Source organism: Sapajus apella, unplaced genomic scaffold (assembly GCF_009761245.1).
Source record: "Sapajus apella isolate SASKATOON/1434 unplaced genomic scaffold, GSC_monkey_1.0 scaffold63, whole genome shotgun sequence".
Classification (NCBI taxonomy): Eukaryota; Metazoa; Chordata; class Mammalia; order Primates; family Cebidae; genus Sapajus; species Sapajus apella.
Genome location: NW_022437003.1, coordinates 229,991 through 255,453, shown reverse-complemented (window position 1 = coordinate 255,453; position 25,463 = coordinate 229,991). Strand labels below are relative to the sequence as shown.

Here is a 25,463-nt window from a genome sequence, read left to right as displayed (position 1 = left end):
GGTAGGTGCAGGGATTTACTAGAAAGAAACATAAGGGGACATCTAAAATGTTCTGTATCTTGATATGGATTTGAGTTGCAATGTCAGAACTCATTGAATGGTACATTTAATATTTATGTATTTTATGCACAAATTTTACCTTAAATGAAAACAATTATAAACAAATATTGAATTCTAAGTAATGGTATGCATACTGAAGTACTTGAGAGTAAAGTGTAGTGATAAGTGCAATTTATTTTGAAATACATAAAAAAGATGGGTCAACAGATGAATAGAGGGATAGATAGATGGTTAGATGTTTGGTAAAACAAACATAATGTTATTTGTAAACTTAGGTTGTAGGTATATAGGTGTTCACTATAAATTCTTTAAACTTTTACTTTGAAATTTTTTATGATAAAATTTTAAGAAGAAATAAAACAATGTAATATTGCTTTCAACATTTTTAAAAAGAATTATCATAAACCTATTCTTTTATGTTCAGCTAAACTATCAACCAAGTGTTAGGGCAACATAAAGCTATTTTTCCATTTTTCAAGGAATAATGAACATGTGTTTTTTGCCTCCCAAGAATTTCTTAGGGCTCCATCCCTACCCCATGCTTAGTTCCTATGGTTGGGGTGGGATATTCTCACCTCTCAACATTATGGGTGGGCTTATGGCTCAGGTTTGGCCAAGTAAGTTATTTCATGGCCCTGGCCACAGTGGATGATTCAGAAATGACTCACGCAAGTTCTATCAGGCAGTCCATGGGTATTTTGCTGGAACTATCTAGAAGTTGTTTTTATTTTTGCTAGGATCACAATCTGTGAAGAGGAGATGATCCTAGAAGGATGGTGATACCTATATTTGCTAGTACATGAAGTGAGCTTGCCTGAGAATAAAGCCAATACAGAGGAAAACAAAACAGAATATGGAGAGAAAGAAACATTGCAGTGATAACATTGTTTGAGCTCCTGGATTAATCTTTGGACTTTTTAGTTATCTGCCCTATAAATTCCTTTTTTCTTTACATTACCTAGAGTAAGGAAGATATTAATGACATAGTGAGCAAGTCTTATTTTTCTTCTTGTAGTGGGATGAATAGTATTTACCCAAAACTCATGTCTACCTGAAACCTCAGAATGTGATCTGATTTGGAGAGAGGATCTTTGCAGATGTAGTTAGTTAAGGATCTCAAGATGTAATCATCCTGGATTTAGGGTGGTCCCTAAATCCAATGACTGGGTTACTTATAAGAAGAAGAGAAGACACAGAGATACATAGAGAAGAAGGTCATGTGAAGAGGGAGGCAGAGATTTGAGTGCTGAAGCTGCAAGCCAAAAAATGCCAAAGACTGCTGAGAGCCACCAGAAGCTAGTAAGAGGCAGGAAGTTTTCTTCCCTTCATTCCTGAAAAGGGAAATAAAAGAAGAAAAAAAAAAAAAAGAAAAGAAAATAAAGAGAAAGAAAGAAAGAGAGAAAGAAAGGATTCTTCCTTAGAACTCAGAGAGAGCATGGCTCTGCTGACTTCCAGCTTCCAGAACTATGAGAGAATAAATTTTTGTTGTTTAAAGCCACCTAGGTTCCAGTCATTTGTTATGGTAGCCCTAGGAAACTAATATACCTCTAAATAAAGAAAGATAATAATTAGAAATACAGGCTACCTATAAGCCCAGCACTTTGGGAGGCCCAGGTGGGTGGATCTCTTGAGTCCAGGAGTTTGAGACCAGCCTGGGCAACATAGTAAGCCTCGTGTCTACAAAAATTATAAAAATTAGCCAGGCATGGCGGCATATACCTGTAGTCACAGCTACCAGGAGGCTAAGGCAGGAGAATTGCTTGAGCCCAGGTGGTCCAGGCTGCAATGAGCCATGATGACAACACTGCACTCCAGCCTGGGTGACAGAGTGAAACCCTGTCTCAAAAAAATAAAAATGCTGAGAAAAAAATGTCCAAATATAGAGCAAACTAAAAATGTGGCATTATTTTTGAGCAACTGAATGAAAAGAGGGTCTATTTGGATGGATGTTAAGAACAGTTTATTGTAGGCAGGCACAGTGGCTCATGCCTATAATCCCAGCACTTTGGGAGGCTGAGGCAGGTGGATCACTTCAGGTCAGGAGTTTGAGACCAGCCTTGCCAACATGGTAAAATCCTGTTTCTACCAAAAAATACAAAAATTAGCTGGGTGTGATGGCATGTGCCTGTAGTATCAGCTACTTGGGAGACTGAGGTGGGAGAATTGCACAAACCTAGGAGGCAGAGGTTGCGCTGAACTGAGATCATGCTACTGCCCTGCAACCTCGGCAACAGAGTGAGACCCTGTTTCAAAAACAAACAAGCAAACAAACAACAAGAACACTATTGTGAATGGCCCAGGCATTGTGATAATGGAACTTGGAGGGAAGGCATTATTCCCAGAACAACGTTTTACTCTACAGTGAACAGTATTTACATAGTCATAACAATGCAACCTTATATATTGGCATTACACTCTTAGACCAAACCTATAGAAACAACATATACTCCTCGAATATTGTCATGCACAGAATATCAGTGCTATCCCCCTTGACAATATGAAACTAAAGACATAGCTGACAGAAGTTGGAATGTGGAAGGGGAAAGATACATGAGAGGGAGTATATGAGACAATGTTCTCATTTTACTTTGTAAGGAATTAAGAATATTCATGGCAGCACAACTATTATGTATACATAAAAAGTAAAAATTAACAACTTAAAAAAAAATTAATGCCACCAGAGGATAGAAAAATGTTTGAAGAAAAAAACCAGTGAATGACAAAGTGTGTATTTCTTTAAAGTACTAAGGTTAACAAATGTCAACCACAATGCTATAACTGGTTAAACCTTTATTCAGGATGGAGAGAGCAAAATAAAGCATTTATATATTTTTTTAAAAAAGAATATTTAAAGCATCATTTTTCAGAGTAGCTCCAAATAGAACACAGCCTAAGTGTCCATCAACAGCAGAATGGGTAAATAAATTGTGATATAATATAGGCATACAAAGAAATGTTTTACAGTAATCAATGATAGCTACATGCAACAACATGGATGAATCCCACAAATATTATATTGAGAGAAATCAGCCAGAGACAAAATAATGCTAACTATATAAGTTTGTACAATACAAAGTATGTAACTGTATAAAACTCTATTTATATAAGGTTGAAGATTAAGCAAAACTATAGTAGCAGAAGTCAAGATAGTGATTACCCTTGGTAGGAGAAAAGAAAATAGTGCCCTGGTTATCTATTGCTACATAAAAAACCACCCCAAACTTACCAGCTTAAAATGACAACCACAGTGTGCTTTGCTAGCAAGCTGGCAATTTAGGCAGGGCTTGGAGGGGACAGCTCATTTCTGCCTCACACAGCATCAGTTTGGACAGCTCAAAGGCTGGGGGGTAGTGAGCGTGGGTATTGTTGGGGACTTGAGAGTTGGAGGTGAAATCATTGGAAGCCTTGCCCACTTACATGTCTGGCAGTTAAAGCTGACTGCTCAGACCTCAGGGAATGGTTGGCCAGAATACCTACATGTTCTCGTGTAGCTGCATGGTTTTTCTTTATCAGGGTGGCTGGATTTCAAGAAGAAACATCCTGAGAAACAGGAAGAGAAAGCTGCCAGTTTCTTAAGGCCTGGCCTGAAAACTGGCACAGTATCGCTTCTGCAGTATTCTATGGGTTAAGCTGTCAATTGAATTAAGATTCAAGGGCAGGACATAGAGGTGTTATTTCTTGATGGGAGGAATGGTGTCAGAGTATTTGGGGCCATATTTTATAATCGCTGCAAGCTTTAATTAGGAGCACATGAGAGGAGAGGGTGCTTCTGGGGTTCTGGTTTCTTGAACTAGGTGGTGATTATACAGGTATCTTCACTTTCTAATGATTCCTTCATCATTACATATGATTTGTGCACCTTCCTGAACATATGTTTCACTCCAATAAAAGAAAAGTTTGAAAAGAATGCAACTTTTTATGTCCAGGTGTAGAACAATCCCTAAGACATAGTAGCATGCTATCGTGGTTAAGTACTGAGCTCTAGCGGCTGGCCCGCTAGGTTTAAATCTGATTCTGCCAGTTGTCGTCTTTGTGTCTCAATTTTCTCATTTGTAAAACAGGGATTATATTAGCTCTTACTCCAGGAGGTTATCTCAAGGGTTAAATGAGTTAAAACATGCAAAGCATTCAGAATACTAATAGGAAAATAGAAAGTGCTAAAGAATTGCTTACTACTTTTGTTATATTAAATGGAAATTGCAATGTGTACAGGTAAAACAGTGTCTACAGTATGCTGCCTGATATGATTTGGATGTGTCCCCACCCAAATCTCATCTTGAATTAGCTCCTATAATCCCCACATATCACGGGAGGGACCCGGTGGGTGGTAATTGAATCATGGGTTTTTCCCATGTTGTTCTCTTGATAGCGACTGGTCTCACAAGAGCTGATGATTTTATAAAGGGCAGCTCCCCTGCACATGTGCTCCCGCCTGCCACCATGTAAAATGTGCCTTTGCTCTTCACCTTCTGCCATGATTGTGAGGCCTCCCCAGTCATATGGAACTGTGAGTCCATTAAACCTCTTTTTCTTTATGAATTACCCAATCATGGGCATTTCTTCATGCAGTATGAGAACAGACTAGTAAACTGCAATTTGTGGGAAAATGAATAGACATACCCATGAATACAAATTATCTATAAGATCAGGATATACAATAAACTGATAAGATTGGTTGCCTATGGGAGGGAGACTTTTCACAGTTTAGACTTTGGTACCTTTTGAATTTTCAACTATATGAAGGCTGCATCTGGGAAATGGGTCTAAGGTAGGGAAGAGGACTGTTGCTTTTTTGAGTGAAAGTAGCCAGTCACAAAAATATAGTGTTATATTTTCTACAATATACATGATAAAAATAGTAAAAGAAAAGACAAGATGGGTCAGATTACATAGGGCCTTATAAAAGACCAGGCAGGGAAATTTAGAGTTGATTAAGGCCTGAAAATGGCACTGGCAATGGTGATAAAAAGATGAATTTATACACTTAATAGGAAGAATCTAGAAGGTAAAATGTCTGAATAGAAAATGAGAGAGGTGAAGAGGACACCAAAGTTTTTGCCTAGGTAACTGTTAAGGACTGAATTGTGCCTCCCCAAAATTCATATTCAATATTGAAATCCTAATCCCTAGTATGCTTCAGAATGTGCCTGTATTTAGAGATAAAACCTTAATGATTAAGATGAAAAAATTATTAGTGTGGTCTCTAATCCAATAAGATTAATGTCCTTATAAGAAAATGGAGAGAAACCAGAAATACATGCACAAAGGCAAGGCCATTGCCGGGTACAGTGGTACATGCCTGTAATCCCAGCAACTTGAGAAGCTGAAGTAGGAGCATTACTTGAGCTCAGGAGTCTGAGGCAACAGAGTCAGACCCTACCTCTGGGGCAAAAAAACAAAAAAGTCATGTGAGGACCCACCAAGAAGATGGCCATTTGCAAGCCAAGGAGAATGAGTTCAGGAGAAACAAAAACCTGCCAGAACCTTGATCTTGGACTTCTAACCCAGAGAACTGTGAGAAAATCAACTTCTGTTGTTTTAGCTATCCAGTCTGTGGTGTTTTGTTACAGCAGCCTGAGCAGACTAAGACAGTGACTAAGCAAGTGACCATGCCATGACCACAGGTAGGAAAGTGGTAAGGCGAGCTAGTTTGAGAAGGGAGGTGTATTCAAATTGCAGCACCAGCCAGGCACAGTGGCTCACGCCTGTAACCCCAGCACTTTGGAAAGCCAAGCCTTGAGCCCACCCATGGGAGGATTGCTTGAGCCCAGGAGTTCAAGACCAGCCTGGGCAATATAGTGAGATGCCATCTCTACAAAACACTTATAAAAATTATCTAGGCATGGTGGCTTGCGCCTGTAGTCCCAGCTGCTTGGGAGGCTAAGGCAGGAGGATTGCTTGAGCCCAAGAGCTTGAGCTGCAGTTAGCTGTCATAGCACCACTACACTCCAATCTGGGTGACAAAGTGAGACCTCATCTCAAAAATAAATACATAAATAAGGCCAGGCATGGTGGCTCACACCTATAATCCCAGCACTTTGGCAGGCCAAGGCAGGTGAATCACTTGGGGTCAGGAGACTAGCTTGTCCAATATAGCAAAACTCCATCTCTACTAAAAATACAAAAAAAAAATAGCTTCGTGTGGTGGCACACGCCTGTAGTTTCAGCTACTCGGGAAGCTGAAGCGGGAGGATTGTTTGAGCCCAGGAGGCAGAGGTTGCAGGGAGCTGAGATCTCACCACTGCCCTCCAGCCTGGGCTACAGAGTGAGACTCTGTCTCAAAAAATAAAATATAAATAAGTGCATACATACATAAAATAAAATTTTATATTGCAGCACCAGTGAAATATCTACAAGTAAATAAATAGTAGGTAGTTGGTAAAGACGAACTAGAGCTTTTGTGAGAAAACAGGACAGGCCCGGCATAGTGGCTCATGCCTGTAATTCCAGCACTTTGGGAGGCCGAGGCAGGCGGATCACCTGAGGTCAAGAGCTTGAGACCACCTGGCCAATATGGTGAAACCCCGTCTCTACTAAAAATACAAAAATTAGCCGGGCATGATGGCAGGCACCTGTAATCCCAGCTACTTGGGAGGCTGAGGCAGGAGAATTGCTTGTACCTGGGAGGCAGAGGTCACAGTGAACTGAGACAGAGCCATTGCATTCCAGCCTGGGTGACAGAGCAAGACTGTCCCCGTCCCCCCCCCCCCCCAAAAAAAAAGAAGAAAAGAAAAAGAAAACAGAACAGGGCTTTTTTTTTTTTTTTTTTTTACCACAGAGGTAATGGCTATAGAGAAGACGATGTGCCTTTGGAGTGAAAGGATAGAGAGACAACAGGGAGCGAGGGAATGTGTAGCAAAGGAATAGCAAGAGAAATAGAGGGCAATGAAAAGGGGAAGGGACTGCTAGCAAACAGGATGGAAGCCAAGGAAGCAGAGCGTTTGAGTTAGGAGAAATCTTTTTTTTTTTTTTTTTTTTGATGCTTTGGAGAAGTACAGAGTAAGAAAAACCAGGAAAGAATTGTTGACCAATTAGAAAACAGTTTCAGTGTTGCTGAGAGGATGGAAACCTCATTGTCAAGTATGCAGTACATGAGACTATGGATAACGAGCAAATGTAACCCAAACCATTTGCCATCCATTTAAGAGGTTAGGTAGCCCACAGAAACAGCGTGCTGGGGGCTGGGCTGACTATCCACAGAGACCTGTTGGAGAGTTGAAGGTAAATGGGGAAGGAACCAATGAAGTGGGAGAATGAAGGCCAAGTAGAAGTGAAGTCCTCTAAGGTTTGCCTGGGATCGTTGGGAACACCTTAGATGAATTTATTTTAGAAAGGAGGGGGATAAGACTCCCAGAAAGGTAGGAGGTAAGATGGTGAAGATGATATAACAATATACAGAAGTAGAAATTAGAATAATCGTAGGAGCTTGAGACTTAGTAGTGGCATATACAACAAATTCACTGAATGTGAAGGTAAGAGAATGGAAGGAAAGCTTGAGAAGAGAAAGAAAGCGCATCGGTAAGATTATGAATTTCATACAAGTAAAAATTCATAAGAATTTCATAAGAATTCAGTTAAAAGATATCAAGCAATAGTAATACCAAATCACTAATAAAAGCTCAAGCATCTGTAAAACAGAAGAACAAAGAATTAAAGACAGCCTGGGCTGTTTATGAAATCCATGTGTGTGACCTTAAAGAAGCTCTTTCCTAGGCCGGGCACAGTGGCTCATGCCTGTAATCCCAGTGCTTTGGAAGGCTGAGGCGGGTGGATCACCTGAGGTCAGGAGTTTGAGACCAGCCTGACCAACATGGTGAAACCCTGTCTCTACTAAAAATGCAAAATTAGCAAGGTGTGTGGCGCATGCCTGTAATCCCAGCTACTCAGGAGGCTGAGGCAGGAGAATTGCATGAACCCTGGAGGCAGAGGCTGTGGGTTTGTGGTGAGGCAAGATCCCGTCTTTGCACTTTAGCCTAGGCAACAAGAACCAAAAAAAGCTCTTTTCTGAATCTTTTTCTGTTATTGCATTGCTATTTCCAGAGTTCTGGAATTCTGTGCCACAAGCTGAACACATTAAGGTCACTGATATCATCTGAAGCCAGGAAGAGCCTCTGCTAGGAAGACTTTTAGCACAAAATCAACTATTCTTTGCTTCAAGAAAAATATCTAAGCTGTCTGCAAAGGCAAATGGCTAAAAGCTTTGGACAGGAATACTTTGTTAAGTGAGATTAATCATGACCTGTTTGTAATATAAGCCTGAAGAAAGAAATAAAAGTTGGGAGTAAAGACATGAGTCATACTGCAACTTGGTAGCTGGCATTCATTCAGCAGCTCAACAATGTCAGCAGATCTCAGCCTCCTTCCTCCTCTGCCAGTTCCTCTTCCTGTTAATTCACAAATTCAAAATGGTTGCCACAGCTCCCAACATCACAGTTCAAAGGCAGAAAACAGGGTAATCAGGATAAAAGTCTTTATCCTCCTGGGGCTACTTTCGTCAGGGGAAAGATTATATTTCCCAGTAGCCCTGTAGTAGACCTCATCTCAAATCTCTTTGCCATATAGTTGGCTACTCTTAGGTGTAAGGACGGCTGAAGAAAGGACACAGAATGGCTGTGACTGGCTTAGCCAATAATGACTCATCTGTCAGGGCTGGGTACCTTCCCCAGTCGAAATAAGCAGTGGGGAAGGAGCAGGGAAGTGGCTATTGACTAAGCAAGTGTCTGTCACAGTGAATTCAGCCCACATACACATAGGTTCTGTCTTAATTCTGTATCCACTTTTGTATGTTTTCTGGGTTTTTGTTGTTGTTGTTACTTTTTGAACATTTCTCTGCTGGACTGTATTTTCTTTGTTTGTGTGTCTGTGTGTTTCCTAATAATTTATAGGGAAATACATTTTCATTCTAGTGGTTACCTTATAACTACAAGTTTATACAATGCACCTAGTCCTCTTTCTTCAAACAGAACCAGCTGACTCCGTACTATGAACACTGATGAAATTAGCACATTACCACTTCCCTTTTTCTGTTCTTCTTAGAATTTATCTTTGCTTTTTTTTTTTTTTTTTTTAAGTAGAGACAGTATTTCACCATGTTGGCCAGGCTGGTCTTCAACTCCTGGCCTCAAGTGATCCACCCGCCTCAGCCTCCCATAGTGCTGGGATTATAGGCGTGAACCATCCCACCTGGCCTTTATCTTTACATTTTTTAATATACTTATTCTATTAGGTTGGTGCAAAAGTAATTGCAGTTTTTGCCAAGTACCTGATTTATCATCTTTAGATTATCTGTTTTCACCCCTGGCTATTGCAATGATTAAATCAGCACAGCTCTACCTCCCTCTCTTCGTCACCTTTTCTCTCCCCACTGTTGTTCATTTTAGACTTTCTTTATAGTAGGTAAGAATTAGAAAGAATGTAGGTGCTTTTACTGACATGTAAGGGTGATTTTCTTGCTTAGGAGGTTGGAAAGAAGATGGCTTTCATTTTGATAATGGAACCAAACATATGGCCTGGTCATGAAGGAAGGAGAAGCTTCTAACCCAAGGTCGTTTTGATGAGACATAGAAGTAACACCATCAGCCAGGTGTGCTGGCACAGAGTCCCAGCTATTCAGAAGGCTGAGGCAAGAGCATCATTAGAGCCTGGGAGTTTGAGTCCAGCTTGGGCAACATAGCAAGACCGCTCTCTAAATAAATCAATAAAGTAATCAGTACTATGTGGAACTGAATTTTGAAAAAAGTCTAGTATGGGAGAGGTATGTAGTTTTTCTTCAGCATCCATCACAGGAGTTAAATCTGTGGAGAAGGTGGGGTTACCTCAGGTTTTTTATTTCCTTCTGAATGTCCTAAGTAGATTTGGACCTAAGGCTGTCCAATTCCAGAGAGCAGTGTAAAATGGGGAAATCACTTTTGCCCTAAGATTAGACTGCGGCTTGGTTTCACCCTGCTTGTTAATGCAGTTCCTGCAAATGCTGACGTTCTGGACGGTGTGCCTAGACCACACAGGCCTCGTGTCTCCTATTCCCCAGCTCACTTCTTAAAATGGAACTTCCTTTCTCCCACATTTTGTAGGACCTGCCTAACCTCCTCAGCTTCATACTAATTAGTTCTTCATATCTTATCTTCCTGTTAGTGTCCACCAGCCTCCTGATTAGCGACAGTCCTACTCTGGTCCTCACCAGACCACCCCTGTCATATCACTGCTTAAATCCCAGAGTGCCAGTTGAGAGCATAGAAAGCCAGATGAGAATGTTGCCCTGAACGCCAAGAGGGAGATCTGTGTGTGTGTGCAGGACTGGCACACTTTTTCAGTAAAAGGTCAGATCGCGATTATATTAGTCTTTGCAGGCCTGTAGTCTCTGTCACTGCTACTCAGTTCTGCCGTTGTGTCAGGAAAGCAGTCATAGGCAGTGAATGAACAAATAACCTTAGCTGTATTCTAATAAAACTTTCTTTGTAGATGCTGAAATTTGAATTTCATATCATGTGTCATTTTCCTTTTGGTCTTTTTTCTTTCAAGCATTTAAAAATATAAAAACCATCTTTTTTTTTTTTTTTGAGACAGAGTCTTGCTCTGTCACCCAGGCTGGAGTGCAGTGGCATGATCTCAGCTCACTACAACCTCTACCTCCCAGGTTCAAGTGATTCTCCTGCCTCAGCCTCCAAAGTAGCTAGGACTACAGGCAGGCATCACCATGCCCAGCTAATTTTTGTATTTTTAGTAGTACAGATGGGGTTTCGTCCTATTAGTCAGGCTAGTCTTGAACTCCTGACCTCAAGTGATCCACCTGCCTCAGCCTCCCAAAGTGCTGGGACCACAGGCATGAGCCACCGAGCCCAGCCCAAAAACTATTCTTAACTCTCAGGCTGTAATGAGAAAGAAGTTGAGGCAGATTAGGCCTGTGGGTCATTGTTTGTCATTGACTGGTCTATAAAACTAAACGTTAAAAGCTGAGGAGAGATCAATGAGAATCATAATGGACAGAGATTCTTTAGTTGGTTAGTTTGTTTGTTTAAAGAGGAAATATAAGATCCTTAATGAGCTTTACAAAAAAATTTTTTTTTTTTTTTTTTTTTTTGAGACAGGGCTCGTTCTGTTGCCCAGGCTGGTGTATAGTAGCATGATCCAAGCTCAATGCAGCCTCGACCTCCTGGGCTCAAGCAATCCTTTTGCAAGCCTAGCTACTCAGGGATTGCTCAAGTCCTGAGTAGCTAGAACTAAAGGAGTGGCATACACCACTATGCCTGGCTAATGTTTTTCTTTTTCTCTTTTCTAGAAAAAAGAAAAACATTTTTTTTTTTCTACAGTGAGTGGGGGTCTCACTGTATTGGCCAGGCTGGTTTCCAACTCACTCCTGGCCTCAAGTGATCCACCTGCCTCAGCCTCCAAAAGTGTTGGGATTACAGGCATGAACCACCAAACCTGGCCCAAAATTATTTGTTAAAGAGCCCTGTTTCATGGATTTCAACATTTGCCACAGCCCAGGCATATCCAAACAGCAGAATGAAAAAAGAAGGAACACATGAGCTCTGATCCATTCAGCTTCTTTGTCTTTCTTTCCAAATAAGCCAGAAATGCAGAAGAAACTGGCAGAAGATTGTTTTCTCTTGGTCAGCTGGTCTCATCCAATTTATTTTAGGCTCAAGAGAGACAGTACTTCCATATATTCTACAAAATATTAGAGAATTGTTCTGGTGTGATTGTGCTTTATCAGTCATTTGTGAGGTTAGAATGGATAACCTGAGCTGCGTTTTAAAACAGAGATTTTACTTGGAATGTGCCAAAATTGTCATTATGCTTTTTATTATATAGAACTTTTTTTTTTATTTTTTTTTTTTTTTGAGATGAAGTCTCACTCTGTCACCCAGGCTGGAGTGCAATGGTGTGGTCTCAGCTCACTGCCACCTCTGCCTCCCAGGTTCAAGTGATTCTCCTGCCTCAGCTTCCCGAGTAGCTAGGACTACAGACGTGTGCTACCATGCCTGGCTAATTTTTGTATTTTTAGTAGAGATGGAGTTTCACTATGTCAGGCTGGTCTTGAACTCCTGACTTCAGGTGATCCGCCCACCTTGGCCTCCCAAGGTGCTGGGGTTACAGGCGTGAGCCACCATGTCTGGTCTATTATACATAACTTTAATGACTATAGTAACCATCTGGAGAACACTGAGCAGATCATTATCCAAACATCCATTGTTATAATCATTGCCACATGCTAGGCTTGTTATTTTAAAGTAAACTTTTTATTTTAGAACAATTTTACATTTATAAAAAAGTTGCAAAAATATTTCAGAGTTTCCATATCACCCTCACTCAGTTTCCCTCAATGTTAACATGTTTACATTCCTGTGGTACAGCTGCCAAAATAAGAAACTTAACATTGACATGTACTATTAACTAAACTTGAGACTTCATTTGTATTTCACCTGTACTAGACTTTTTATAATAAAATCAGCGTAAGTTTTTACAACTGGGCTGCCATTTTATAATAAAACAGGCATAAAAGATCAGTAATTAGGTTAGTCTCTAATTAGATTAAGAGTAGGTTATATGGGGCCAGGCACGGTGGCTTGCCTGTAATCCCAGCACTTTGGGAGGCTAGGTGGGTGGATCACTAGGTCAGGAGTTCAGACCAGCCTGGCCAACAAGCTGAAACCCTGTCTCTAATAAAGATACAGAAAATTAGCCAGGCATGGTGGTGGGCGCCAGTAATTTCAGCTACTCAGGAGGCTGAGGCAGGAGAATCGCTTGAACTCGGGAGGCAGAGGTTGCAATGAGCCAAGATTGCACCATTGCACTCCAGCCTGGGTGACAGAGCAAGACTCTGTATGAAAAAAGAAGAAAAGAAAAACAGCAACAACAAAAACCCTACTAAAGGACTCTGCTGGCCTCCTTCCGTGTTCCTTTTCTGATGCGTCGGCATTGCCTACTGAATCTTTTTCTCTTTTACTCTCAAAGTCCACTGCTCCTCATCCTAGCTTAATTCTTAACATAGATGTTTTCTCAATAGCAACATGTTCCCTAAAGGGAATAGTCACCTGTCATTCAGGTATTACAAGGAGTTGAATATACTTTTTTCCTTTGATGCTTAAAAAATTAGGTACAGATCTTTCAAGCAAGCAAAACAGACTGATTAGCTCTGTGAAGCATTATGGCTAGAAATCAATGTGTGTTGTGTGTATTTGACCTGTGAATAGGGTCTGTAATAGTCAACTTTAAATCAGCAGTGGAGATGGGGGAGATAGGACTTTATCATGGATAAATAACATTCTACAACTTCGTAATAGAGAAAGACAACAGGCCGGGCGTGGTGGCTTATGCCTGTAATCCCAGCACTTTGGCAGGATGAGACAGGCAGATCATGAGGTCAAGAAATTGAGACCATCCTGGCCAACATGGTGAAACCCTGTCTTTACTAAAAATACAAAAATTAGCTGGGCGTGGTAGCGGGCATCTGAAGTCCCAGCTACTTGGGAGGCTGAGGCAGGGCAATCACTTGAACGCAAGAGGCAGAGGTTGCAGTGAGCCAAGATCTCACTGCTGTACTCCAGCCTGGCAACAGAGGGAGACTCCATCTCAAAAAAAGAAAAAAGAAAGAAAGGCAACATTCTGTTTCTTTATCCATCAATCCTTTCTCTAGGCCATAACAAGCAAGATCATTTTGCCTTTTACCTACATTCCTTCCTCTGAATAGCCTCTGGGTATGATTTTATTAAACCTGCAAAGGCCAGAAGACCTATAGCTGGAGGATCAAAAGAAACCAGTTCATGAAGCAGTCATCCTCATGGGTTCTCTCACATAAAGAGTTTCTCTTCATCTTCTTACAGATACCTGAAATCCCTGTAATAAGGGACAAAACAGTGAAGCTCTTGATTGGAGACAAAGGTTGGAGATGGGACCATTTAGAATGCTTAGACTCAAGAGGCAAGCACAAAGGAGAGTTGACGAAGGGTCCTGAGCAGGGACAGCTGGAAAAGCAGGTGAGTCAGAAGTGAACGCTGCTCTGGCAGGAGGAACAGATTTCAAGATGGAGCTCAACAACATGAAATGCCAAAAAGAGGAGCCTGGCTTCTGTTGAGTTTCCTAGTGATGAGGCCCCAGATGGTGCCGAGGTGAAGTTGTGTGGAGGTCACACTGTGGTCTATTGAGACCTACTGAGAGGTAGGAAGTGGAAACAGGAGTGTGGACTCTCCTTTGAGAAAGTGGGCTGTGAGAAAGAGAGACAGATGGTGGTGGCTGGGGTGAGCACAAAGTTAAGAGCACTTTTCCTCTTTCTAAGAAGGCTATGTAATGTTGTTAGAAAAAGGAACATGCATACAGGAAGTCAGAAAACAAAACTAAAGGAGGAAGGAAAGGAACTAGAAGAAGCAAAAGTGTCAAAGACTTTCAAACAATTCTGTTTTTAAAAAAGTGTTATACAGAGAGATGAATAAATGTGTCACGATGATGACAGTTGTTGAATCTAGGCAGAGAGTATACAGGCCTTCATAATCGTATTCTTTCCATTTTCATATATATTTGGAAATTTTCAGAACAACAGGATGTGACAAATCTGTGGACCCGCCATATATGTTTGAAAATTTTCTTTTAAAAATATTGAGCGATATCCAAATGTAATGTGAACATAAAATTACAACTGAAAAGTTATGATTAAATGTTCGCAGCCATACCTAACCTAATGGACTGCAGATAATATTGTGTTATAGACTTACAAAAAAATTGTTTCACTTGAATTTTTTATTGGATTTTTTATTTAATTTTTCATTTAAATTTTTTATTTAATTTTTTTATTTCACTTGAGTTTTTTATTGAATTTTTAAATTTAAACTAAGAAGAAAGGTCATGGCCAGGCATGTGGCTCATGACTGTAATCCTAGCACCTCAGGAGGCCCAGGTGGGCAGATAGATCTCTTGAAGTCAAGGGTTTGAAACCAGCCCGGCCAACATGGTAAAACCTGATCTCTACTAAAAATACAAAAATTAGCTGGGGGTGATGGTGCATGCCTGTAATCCCAGTTATTTGGAAGGCTGAGACAGGAGAATCGCTTGAACCCAGGAGGTGGAGGTTGCAGTGAGCTGAGATCGCTCATGACACTCCAGCCTGGGTGACTGAGCGAGACTCGAATGTCTCAAAAAGGAAAAAGAACAAAGTCATAATATTTTCACACAATCTACACCTGGCTCTTTAAGTGATAACTGTGACAAATAGCAGAAAGAATTAAGGAATGCCGTACTTGTAATTCACACAAAATATCAATGTTTTGGGTGACACATAAAAAAATATCACAAACACTTTTCAAAATATCATAGTAGCCAATATATAGGGAATGCCTTTGGTGGGCATAGAAAGCCAGTTTAGAAAAGAAAATCACACTGGAGCTATTTGGTTTATTTATAAATCACTGAACAAGAAAAGGTACATTCAACTTCATATACTGGTTTTATACAACTTCTGTACAGTATCTTGACTTAAATCCAGGAGCAAAAGTTAAGATTCTCCTTTATTTTTGGTAAACAACTACAAGATAAACTTGGATGACCTTTTCTCCTTGATTTTACCGAAAATAGACTTTAAAATTTTTTATCTAGGCCGGGTGCAGTGGCGCATGCCTGTAATCCCAGCACTTTGGGAGGCTGAGGCGGGTAGATCGTGAGATCAGGAGTTCGAGACCAATCTGGCCACATAGTGAAACCCCATCTCTACTAAAATACAAAAAATTAGCCAGGTGTGGTGGTGTGTGCCTGTAATCCCAGCTACTCAGGATGCTGAGGCAGAAGAATCATGTGAACCCAGGAGGTGGAGGTTGCAGTGAGCCTAGATCACACCATTGCACTCCAGCCCTGGCGACAGAGTGAGACTCCATCTCATAAAAAAAAAAAAAAAAAAAAAAGAAAAAAAAAAAAAAACTATCTAAAAGAAGACAGGTTTGGCATTTTTATACCCATGTCATCAGTGTTAATGTTTCTGGGAATCTTGGGAAGATTCATATTCTATATAGCTGATACAGTCTGGGCTGCTAGGCTCCTACAAAGCCAACCTCTGGTTTCTTCAGCTAATTTTTTGCATTAATTTGTATAACAGTCTTATTCTTGTTGGTCTCTGATATGGTTTGGTTCTGTGTTCCCACCCGAATCTCATCACAAATTGTAATCCCCACAGGTCAAGGCAGGGACCTGTAATCCCCACATGTCAAGGGAGGAAGGTGATTGGATAATGGGGGAGGTTTCCCCATGCTGTTTTTATGATAGTGAGTGAGTTCTCATGAGATCTGATGGTTTTATACGGGACTCTTCCCTCTTCCCTCTTCGCTCTCTCTCCTGCCACTATGTAAGACGTGGCTGCTTCCCCTTATATCATGATAGTAAGTTTCCCAAGGCCTCCTCAGACATACAGAACTGTGAGTTAATTCAACCTCTTTCCTTTAAAAAGGATTACCCAGGCTTGGGTATATCTTTATAGCAATGTGAAAACAGACTAATACAGTCTCTAGTACCATTCCCCCAATACCATTTCTGTAAGAATAGTGTGAGCCACATGGAAAATGAAATCCAGTTTACAGTTTACAGATGTTTTCAGAAACACTTGCTTAATGTTTCCACAGATACTCAAATTAGATCTAAAATACCAAGTTTATTTTCTGAAGAACCCACACAGAAGACAAAATATGACATTTTGTGAGATCTAGAAATCAGTTTGTTGTCATATCCTCCAATTAATAATCCGCCTTCTAGAAACTTACAAACATTTTCATCTCTCTTAGATACCAAGTAAAAAGTCTCCCTGATGGTTTGCTGTTGTATGTCTTCACTGTAAAGCTGGTAGAACATGGAGAGCTGCGGCTTCCTGTGGTTGTTGAAGGTGACAGTCACCTTGATCCTGGCTGGGCAGTGCTGGAGCAGCTGCCTTACCTGGGGATCTCAGTGGCTAGCCTTATTCTCAACTTGGAATTTTAGTTGTCTTTATTTATTTGTTTATTGTTGCTATTGGTTTTTTTATTGGTTTATTTCTTATTTTGGGACTTTTAGCACATAGGGTGGAGCTAATGAACGGTTACAGAATGGGAAAGAGTGGGTATAATGACATGCTGCATATGCAACACCTACTTTCAACAATTACCTCCATTTTTCCAGTCTTCTTCCATCTATTCCCCACATTCTATTGTCTATTTTTCTGGAATATTTTGAAGTAAATCTAATATGTCATACCATTTTGCTTGTAATTATTTTAGAGGATATCTCTAAAGATAAGGGATTTTCTTATTTAAAAAACACAGCCACAAGTTATCATCACACCTAAAAATTTTAGTGGGGTAAAGTTTTTAATATCTTCAATAGTTTTTCCTATTATTTTGGTTGAATTTTCTGTTATTTTTAATTGAACTAATACAATATTGAAGAAATAAGTCTCTATACTGATGCAAAGGCCTTTAAGAAACTGAAATTTAAAAGGAAACACTACCTATGATAAAAAAATAATGGTGCTCATGCCCAGAAAAAATTAAAAATTAAAGGAGTATTTTATATAAAATCTTTAAAACATTTAACATGCCAACAACAACAAGAGTATGGGAAAACAAATATTCCCATAGTGAATCAGTGGGAGTGTGAATTGGATAGTGTACCAGTCAGATGGCATCTTGAACAAAGGGTAACTGAAGGAAGTTTAACAAAAGGATTATTTACAGAGATGTGCTCAGGGTTAGGGGAACCTGCAAGGGCTGTTGAAAGACCCAGGGACAAGCAACTGCAGGAACAGTTCCTACCTGATCTGACTGACAGGGCAAGGGGAGAGAGCTTTTCTTGAAACATGGTGGGGACCAGGTTCGGTGGCTCATGCTTATAATCCCAACACTTTGGCAGGCCGAGGAAGAGGATTGCTTGAGTCCAGGTGTTCAAGACCAGCCTGGGAAACAGGGAGACTCTGTCTCTACAAATAATTTTTTTAACAATGGTGGCAGATGCCTGTGGTCCCAAATACTCTGGAGGCTGAGGCAGGAGGATCACCTGAGCCCAGGTCAAGGCTACAGTGAGCTGTGATCTCACCACTGCACTCTAGCCTGGGCAACAGAGAGACCCTGTCTTATTAAAAAATAAACATATTTTTTAAAAAAAGAAACCTGGTGGACTTAGTAGCTACTGGGGAGGAGCTGCTTAATGGGAGCTGGCTTCTGGTAAGGGAATGTAGCCAGTGCCAAACAGAGGCCTGGGGCTTCTTCGTTCTGCCTGCCCATCTCTTACAGAGGTCCTAAATAGACACTGGGTGCTAGAGATTTACAGCCTCCTGGGGTATTAGAGCAGGGTCAGGACAAGGTAGAGTTTGTATCTAGAGAGGCAAACATGATCCAACACAGACGACATTTAATATTATCTGTGAGTTTTATTTATTTTTATTTTGTTTTATTTTTTTGAGATGGAGTCTTGCTCCGTCACCAGACTGGAGTGCAGTGGCACTATCTCAGCTCGCTGCAACCACCGCCTCCCAGGTTCAATCGACTCTCCTGCCTCAGCCTCCCAAGTAGCTGGGACTACCTGCACGCACCACCACGCCCAGCTGATGTTTGTATTTTTAGTAGAGACAGGGTTGGTGAAACCTGTTGGTTTCACAGGTTGGTGAAACATGTTGGCCAGGATGGTTTTGAACTCCTGACCTTGTGATCTGCCCACCTTGGCCTCCCAAAGTGCTGGGATTACAGGCGTGAGCCACCACACCTGGCCTATCTGCCATTTTTAAATGAACACCCTTGAATCTAGCGGTTCTACTTCTAAGAATTCACGCTACAAACTCAAATGTACATAAAGTTGGAAAGTTAAAATGGGGAGTATTTTATATTTGTTCAGACCTTACTGTGTAGAAGCATCAAACAAGGCATTCTACATTTAATCCTCGCAAGAACCGTATGAGTTTGGCACTATCATCATCCCTATTTTACACTTAAGGACGTCAAGGTTGGTAAAGCTCAGACATTTACCCATGCTCACAGTTAATAAGTGACAGCACAGGTATTTAAATCCAGACAATCTGACTCCAGTGTCTGAGCTACAAGGAAGTTCATAGCAGCATTATGTGTGGAAAAAAAAGACGGAATACAAACTTTAATAACTGTGGTTTGGGGATCTAGTAAATAAATTATGGCACATCTACACTAGAATGCTATACAACTTAGAATGGAATAGGCCAGTTGTAGTGGTGTACACCTGTAGTCCCAGCTACTTGTAAGGCTGAGGCAGGAGGATCACTTGTGCCCAAGAATTGGAGACCAGCCTGAGCAACATAGTGACATCCCATATCTCCAGAGGGAAACAAAACGAAACCAAAGAGCACGATAGATCTACATATACTGATAGGGAATTGTCTATAAGATACACAACATGTAAGGAGGAAAAGGTGCAGACCATTGTGCATTCTATGTACCCATTTGTACATAAAAATGAAAGGTGCATTTTAATTTAATCTCTTAGTAGAAGGACTGATAAGGGAGAGTATTTCAGTGTATACCTTTTAGTATTGTTTTAATATGTGTATTACTTTGCAATGAATACATATAATTAAATAAAAAGCCACATACATACACATGCAAATGTGTGTAAAGTGTCTGGAACAATACAATAACAGCTAACATTTATTGAGCACTGTTCCAAATTTTTATATGTATTATCTCATTGAGTTATTCAAAAGAACCCTGTTAAGTAGATATTATTCTTACCCTCCTGTATTGGTCTGTTTGGGCAATTTATAAAAGAAAGAAGTTTATTGGACTTACAGTTCTACATGGCTGGGGAGGCCTCATAATCATGGCAGAAGGTGAAAGGCACATCTTACATGGTGGCAGACAAGAGAAGAGGGCTTGTGCAGGGAATCTCCCCATTATAATACTGTCAGATCTCATGAGACCCACTCACTATCACAAGAACAGCACGGGAAAGACCTGCCACCATGATTCAATCACCTTCTACTGGGTACCTCCCATAAGACGTGGGAATTCAAGATGAGATTTGGGTGGGGACACAGCCAAACCATTATCGCCCCCACTTTAAAAATGAAGGAATGTAGTCACAAAGAGATGACAATACCACCCAACCGGTCTAGCTCCAGAGCCAGTGTTCATATCTCCCTCTCAATAAATGATTACTATTGTTTCTAACAATTTGTCCAAAGCAGTATTAACTTTTTCAATAGCTGCATCATAGAGCTGGTTCATTTTAATGCATAATCAATCAAAACTTAAGTTTTTTGTTTTATGAGTTGCAACCAAGCCTGGTCACCACCTTTCTGGTTTTGTTAAAAAACAAAAACAAAGCAAAAACTTGTTTTAATGTAAAAATATCTATTACATTTATTCTAGTCAAAATGTCAACCTGTTGACATTTGAGACTGAGATTCCATCCTGTGGAGATAATTGTGAATCTTTAGTGAAGCCATTATGTTAGCCATCCCTCCTACTTTTGGGTGGTCTTTAAATCTGATAAGCGTGCCTCAGTGCCAGCATATAAATTACTCATAATATTGCCAAACAGGATAGTGATAAGGCAGAGCTTCGTGAGATGCCATAGAGACCCTTGGTCAAGTTGTCCCTGATGTATTAATTCATTAACCCTGTGTAGAGTGTTCAAATTGCTAGGTCACCTATCACATTTCTTCATCTTGTCTCCAAGGACAACATGATAAGTTTTGCTGGAATTATTTCTGTTGTAGTTCATTGATTTACCACCATAATTGTGCCTCTGCATGCTTTAAAAAAAAAAAAAGAGAGAGAGACTCAATTGAAAGGGTTTGCTCAGAGAACATATAGGGTGGCTTCTATTATTGTCTCATCTTACATGAGTCCTTGCAAAGTGCTTATACAATGGTGTTTGTCCACAGTTTACAAGTAGCCAATTCCAAGCTTACTACTTCCTATTTTGATTAAGCTTTTCTCCTCTTTTTAAAAATGTTTGAGTTTTTCCCCTCAGTCTTTTGGTATGTGTCCTATAATTTCTCAGAGTAATGACAGTGACTCAGAGCACATACACCTATTTCTTTAGTATTCTAGGTGTTACCAGAAATGGGGTCCTGGATCCAGACCCCAAGAGAGGGTTCTTGGACCTCATGCAAGAAAGAATTTGGTGCGAGCCAATACAGTAAAGTGAAAGCAAGTTTGTTAAGTAAAGGAATAAAAGGATGGCTCCTCCACAGACAGAGCAACAGCACGAGCTGCTTGACTAATTATACTTTTAGGATTTCTTGATTATTTGCTAAATAAAGGGTGGATTATTCATGAATTTTCCAGGAAAAGGGTGGGCAGTTCCCGGAGCTAAGGGTTCCTCCCCTTTTTAGACCAAATAGGTAACTTCCTCATGTTGCCATGGCATTTGTAAACTGTTATGGTGCTGGTGGGAGTGTCTTTTAGTGTACTAATGCATTATAATTAGCTTATAATGAGCAATGAGGATGACCAGAGGTCGCTCTCATCACCATCTTGGCTTCAGTGGATTTTAGCCCACTTCTTTACCACATACTGTTTTATCACCAATGTCTTTGTGACCTGTATCTTGTGCTAATCTCCTATCTCATCCTGAGACTTAGAATGCCTAACCTTCCAGAATGCAGCCTGGTAGGTCTCAGCCTTGTTTTACCCAGCCCCTATTCAAGTTGGAGATGCTCTGGTTCAAATGCCTCTGACGAAGGGCTGCGTTTTGTCTAGTTCTAGACACTTAAATTCATTTTGTAAATATCTGCATTATTATTTGATACTCTTATGTATTCATTTATTGGGTTTCAATTTTTTTTCTTTGCTAAAACTGCAGATTATTAAATATTGCTTTACAAAAAAGATGAAGAAAAATAAATGGTTATTTTCCTTGCTAATTGTTATCTCTTAGCGTTTATGCTAACTCCATCAAAACAGCAGAGAATACTCCTCTTCCTGATTATTTTTTAAAAATTCAAATGTAATTCAAATGTATTTAAAAGCCCTTTTCCTCACAGTAGGCTGAAGAAGGAACAGGAGAAAGTCTTTGCTCCTGTCCTAGAAGAGGTGCTGTTAATATGATTAGATTCTAAAATAGTGAATGGCACACTTCTGCTACAGGGAGAGGTCACTAAAGTGCCCTTTTCTCTTTTACTTCTCCTGGGACAGCAGGTGCTTTCTCTCCTCTATTTCTCTAAACTTTCAGGAATCCTCAGTTCTGCTCGGCAGAAAGACTCTACTTATGTCCTGAGCCTAAATGTTGTGCTGCAGCATAGCTTATCCAGGATCCCTAAAGAGGCAGTTACAGGAACCCACTTGAAAATAAAGGAGTACCTGCTACGATATCTTACATGCGGTGTATCTTGCAAAGTTCCTTCTAGAACCTCAAAGGAGGTGGAGATGACCACTTTCTGATTTACAGAGCAGTAACAATTTGCCTTCCCTCCCCACTGAAGCCATAGTAGAAAAAAATTAAGCTATAGTTAAAGGAATTTGTGGTTGTTAAATTAAATTTATAGGAGCCCACTGGTTCAGACTGAGCTCATTCACTAGGCCCCAGCAGATCAACTAAAATGGAGTCACTTATGCTAAAATCCCAGGCCACGTTGGCCGGGCACTGTAGCTCAGGCCTGTAATCCTAGCACTTTGGGAGGCAAAGGTGGCAGGATTGCTTAAGCCCAGGAGTTTGAGACCAGAGGGGGCAACACAGAGAGAGTCTGTCTCTACAAGAAATTAAAAAATTACCCAGCCATAATGGTGCACACTGCTGTCCCAGCTATGCAGGAGGCTGAAATGGGAGGATCCTTTGAGTTCTGGAAGCCGAGGCTGCAGTGAGTGGAGATTGTACCACTGCACTCCAGCCTGAGTGACAGAGCGAGACTCTGTGTCAAAAATAAAATAATTCCACGCCACTAAGACAAAATCAAGTTGTTTGCTTGACCTTCCAAGAAATCAGGAGATCCAAATCCCCAAATAGGCCAGTTTTAGCTGGCATGATAAGGAAGTCCCCTCTGCTCTAACCTTTACAAGGGAAGTAGCTATGAAACAGCCAGTGTCTGTTCTTTGTTTCTGCTATCTTTGGCTATTTATTTATTTATTTGACAGTCTCACTCTCTCACTCTGATGCCCAGGCTGAAGTGCAACGGCACAATCTCGGCTCACTGCAACCTCCACCTCCTGGGTTCAAGGATTCTCCCATCTGAGTCTGTCAAGTAGTAGCTGGAATTACAAGCATGGGTCACCAAGCCTGACTAATTTTTGTACTTTTAGTAAAGACAGGTTTTCACCATGTTGGCCAGGCTGGTCTCCATCTCCTGGCCTGAAGTGGTCTGCCCACCTCTGCCTCCCAAATTGCTGGGATTACAGGTGTGAACCATGGCCCCTGGCCTCTTTAGCGTTTTTCTATAAATACTACCCAGGTTGTGGAACTGAATTCTCTGAACTTCTGGTTCTACCGACAAATGTGCAGACTGCTCTTTGCTCAAGTAAACTGTTACATTTGTTTTGTCCAACGTGTTTCTTGTGTTGTGGTCTTCAACACTGGCTGAGCCCTTAATCCCGTAGTTCCTTGTTCTTTCTCCCTCTCTCCACAGCAGCCATTTCAAGCCATTTTTACCAAGTTTAAGAGCACTCTATTGCACTCTCTGTTCTTGGCAAGCCTATCGTCCTAACTGCTAAGGCTTCTAGGTAAAGTACTTATGGTTTGTGCTGCTTGCTATAAGCCAAGCTCGTTGCCCCAGTCAGGAGTCAAGGCAGCCCAGCTCAAAGGGATTTCCTCCCACTCAGAGACGTTCACGGGGAACTGCACCCAATATAGATGCTTGTTGCAGTGAATATTGGTTGACCCCTTTCATCAGACTTTCTTTTAGTGAGTACAAACATTTATGGGGCCTCCAAAAGGGAGCTTTCTAAAACTAGGGTCATTCAGTTTTCTGAGGTCTCTTGTTAACCTCAGTTTTAGAAGTACAAGGGCACACAGTGACTGGTCAGCTGCTGAGGGGGTCTGTCCTATTTCTGAGCCCAGTGCATGCTTGCAGTATAATCCCACATGCATCCTCCTGCAGTCTGTGGGGGCTCTAATAAATGCAGGCTCAGCCGTAGTCCTGACCTAGAACCAGTTTCCCCTCATTCTGGATGGTTGACCTTGCTCTTACCTCCAGGACAAGTTTGCTCTTGCTAGCTTCCTTTAGGCTTGTCCTTCTGCCACAGCTGAAGCTTGAGTGGCCTACGGAGGGGAGGAGGGGTTGGAGCAGTCTGTTCCAGGTGCAGGCAATCAGATGTGTGATGTCCGTGGAGGTTTTTAAGCAAAACTGCTTAATTTATCTGCTCTTAACTATTGCCATAATAAAACTATCATAAAAGCCATTGCTTGCCATACTAAAGCATAGCAGATAAGTAAGATACTGTTACAGGATCTCCGGGGTGTTAATTTTTCTGGCCGGAACCATCTGTGGGTATGATGCATCCAGAATGAGGTACGCAGACAAATGAAAAGTCAGTAAGAGTTTTATTTAGTGTTAGAACAGCTCAGAGGAGTGGGACTGGGTAGCTCCTCTCTGTAGGCAGGTCACCCCATAGAGTGTTCAGCTATCTTAGAGAGAAGGCCCTGAAGAGAAGAGCTCCTCTCTGCAGACAGATGATTTGGACATTTATGCAGGTCACCAAAGCTCTCAGCAGAGAGGGTTATCCTCTCTGCCAGCAGCCTCCACAGCTCTCAGAAAAGAGAGTCATCCTCTCTGGAGCTGTTTGCCCCATCGCCTCCAGCTACCAGCAGAGAGAGAGAGTACTCCTGTGTACAGCGGGTTGTCCCATCCTTTCTCTGCTCTCTTAGTTCTCTGGCCGTCCTCTGCTTTGCTCCAGCTGAGCCCAGGGCTTTTATGGACCTCAGAGGGGAGGAGGTGCATGCCAATTGGTCCACAGGCAGCCATGGGCAGCCCCGGAAAAGGCACCAGGAGTCCCCATTCTGGTCCAAGGGACTGGCAGCCTGACCTCAGCCTTCAGGCCCTCCCTGGACAGAAGGTGGGGCCTTATTGGGAAACCACCCTCTTTGGCTCAGGAATTAATCTTCCTGCTGCTGCCATGGATGGCCCCGGAGCTAGGCCCCAACCCTGCTAGGAAATCAGAGCAGGCACCAGGAACAGAGAGAGGCCAGGCAGGGAGAGCAGAAACCCCTGAACCTGCAGGGATGGGACAGGGCCAAGGGGAGCATCCCATGCCCCCAAGGGGAGCAGGTTGGCGGGGAGGGGACATCCCAGGCCCCTGAGGGTACAGGCTGCAGAGATGCCTAGGTCCTGAGCCTGGGAGGGCAGCCACAGCTGCACCAGCAAAGCTCCTGCCTGCCAGCTTGAAAGGGTCAGGATTCCTACTTTTCCTTGCCTCCTGCTTGCTCTGTGAAGTGGGAGGCCCAGGTCTCCAGCCACAGGTTGGGCAGTTGCAGCTGCACCCAAGAGGGCAGATGCT

General features: G+C 41.5%; 1 protein-coding gene and 1 pseudogene across 2 annotated transcripts in view; one reads left to right on the top strand and one right to left on the bottom strand.

Annotated features, from left to right (window-relative positions):
- The window catches only part of GMNN (geminin DNA replication inhibitor), a 70,504-nt gene that overhangs the window by 11,805 nt on the left and 33,236 nt on the right, over nucleotides 1-25,463 (top strand). Inside the window, exon 2 of one of the 2 annotated variants that reach the window (XM_032247611.1) lies at nucleotides 13,884-14,036. The gene's annotated coding sequence lies outside the window, so the exon portion shown is untranslated. Of the gene's footprint in view, nucleotides 1-13,878; nucleotides 14,037-25,463 lie in introns of those variants that run through there. The other variant, XM_032247612.1, reaches the window with a different exon arrangement.
- Nucleotides 15,896-16,884, bottom strand: LOC116529795 (annotated as a pseudogene).